Source organism: Nicotiana sylvestris, chromosome 9, assembly GCF_000393655.2.
Source record: "Nicotiana sylvestris chromosome 9, ASM39365v2, whole genome shotgun sequence".
NCBI lineage: Eukaryota > Viridiplantae > Streptophyta > Magnoliopsida > Solanales > Solanaceae > Nicotiana > Nicotiana sylvestris.
Genome location: NC_091065.1, coordinates 120,110,415 through 120,112,751, shown reverse-complemented (window position 1 = coordinate 120,112,751; position 2,337 = coordinate 120,110,415).

The following is a 2,337-nucleotide window of genomic DNA, read 5'->3' as shown; positions in this document are numbered from 1 at the left end:
AGATGGATATTCCAGAGTGGAAGTGGGAGCAGATCACCATGGACTTTGTAGTTGGGCTCCCACGGACTTTGAAGAAGTTCGATGCTATTTGGGTGATTGTGGATCGGCTGGCCAAGTCTGCGCACTTCATTTCTATGTGTACTACCTATTCTTTAGAGTTGTTGGCAGAGATCTATATCCGAGAGATTGTTCGTTTACATGGTGTCCTAGTTTCCATCATTTCAGATAGGGGCACTCAGTTTACTTCACAATTTTAGAGGTCTGTGCAGCGAGAGTTGGGTACTCAGGTTGAGTTGAGCACAACTTTTCACCCTCAGACGGACGGGCAGTCTGAGCGCACTATTCAGATATTGGAGGACATGTTGCGCGCTTGCGTCATTAATTTAGAGGATCTTGGGATCAGTTTCTACCACTCATAGAGTTTGCTTATAACAATAGTTATCAATCGAGTATTCAGATGGCTTCATATGAGGCTTTGTATGGGAGACAATGTAGATCTCCAGTTGGTTGGTTTGAGCTGGGTGAGGCCAGGCTATTGGGTACAGACTTGGTGCAGGATGCTTTGGACAAGGTGAAGGTGAGTCAGGAGCGGCTTCGTACAGCGCAGTCGTGACAAAAGAGTTATGCTAACAGGAAGGTTCGTGATGTGTCCTACGTGGTTGTGAGAAGGTTCTATTGAAGGTTTCACCCATGAAGGGTGTTATAAGATTTAGGAAGAAAGGTAGATTGAGTCCTCGGTTCATTGGGCCTTTTGATGTGCTTCGGAGGATTGGGGAGATGGCTTATGAGCTTGCTTTGCCACCCAACTTATCGAGTGTGCATCCAGTATTTCATGTTTCTATGCTCCAAAAGTATATGGGCAACCCGTCTCATATTTTGGATTTCAGAATGGTTCAGTTAGATGATGATTTGACTTATGTTGTGGATCCAGTAGCTATTTTGGAGCGTTAGGTTCGAAAGTTAAGGTCAAAGGATATAGCTTCAGTGAAAGTGCAGTGAAGAGGTCGTCCCTTGGAGAAGGCTACCTGGGAGACCGAGTGGGAGATGCGAAGCAGATATCCTCACCTATTTGTGGCTTCAGATATGTTTCTTGACTCATTCGAGGACGAACGTTTGTTTAAAAGGGGAGGATGTAACAATCCGGCCGGTCGTTTCATGAATTACCACTCTGTTTCCCCCATTTCTACTTCTTATTGTCTTGCTCAGCTGTATTATATAATATCGGGTTGTTTCGGGTTCGGAGAGGTTTTGGAAAGGAATAAGACACTTAGTCTCTTTTGAGTAAGCTTACGTTGGAAAAGTCAACCGGATGTTGACTTATATGAAAAAGGGCTCGGATGTGAATTCCGATTGTTCAGATAGCTTCGGGAGGTGATTTGGGACTAAGGAGTGTGATCGGAGTGTGTTTTGAAGGCCCGGAGTAGATTTAGGCTTGAATTGGCGAAATTGGAATTTTGGCGTTTTCCGGTTGATAGGAGAGATTATGATATAGGGGTCGGAATGGAATTCCGGAAATTGGGGTAGGTCCGTGGTGTTATTTATGACATGTGTGCAAAAAAACTAGGTTATTCGGACGAGGTTTGATAGACTTTTTGATCAAATTCGGAATTCGGAAGTTTTTGGGATTCTTAGGCTTGAATCCGGTAGTGATTTGATGTTTTGATGTTTTTTTGAGCGTTCTGAGGGTTGGAACAAGTTTGAATGATATTATGGGATGCGTTGTCATGTTTGGTTGAGGTTCTGAGGGCCTCGGGTGAGTTTCGAGTGATTAAACGGATCAAATGCATGATTGTGAAATTGCAAATTTTCTTTAGTTCTATTGCAAGCATTTTGTTGTATGCGATCGCATAGTTAAGGCCGCGATGGCGTAGGCTTAGCCAAGTGGGGTTGAGATTTTGTTCTATGCGATCGCATAATTGAGGACGCGATCGCGTAAGGCTGTAAGGTTGTTGTTCGCAAACGCGTGGGTTAGGTCGCGTTCGCGTAAGGTTAAGTGGACCAGAGGTTGACCACACGTTTGTTCATCGCGAATGCGCTCCCTGGTTCGCGATCGCGTAGGTGTAGGGCTGCTATGCATCGCGTTCACGTGGGAAGAGACGCGTTCGCGTAGATTAAATTTTTAGTCAGCGAAGTTTGTGCTTAGCGATCGCGATGGACTTCCCGTGATCGCGATTAAGGAATTTAAATCGCTGGCCAGAATGTTTAAAAGGCCATTTTCGCGATTTTGGCCATAGTTCACCATTTTTGAGTCGGTTTTGGAGCTTCTTGAGGGAGATTGAAGAGAGAATTCAAGAGAACTTCTTTGAGGTAAGATTATTGAACCAAAAACTCAATCCT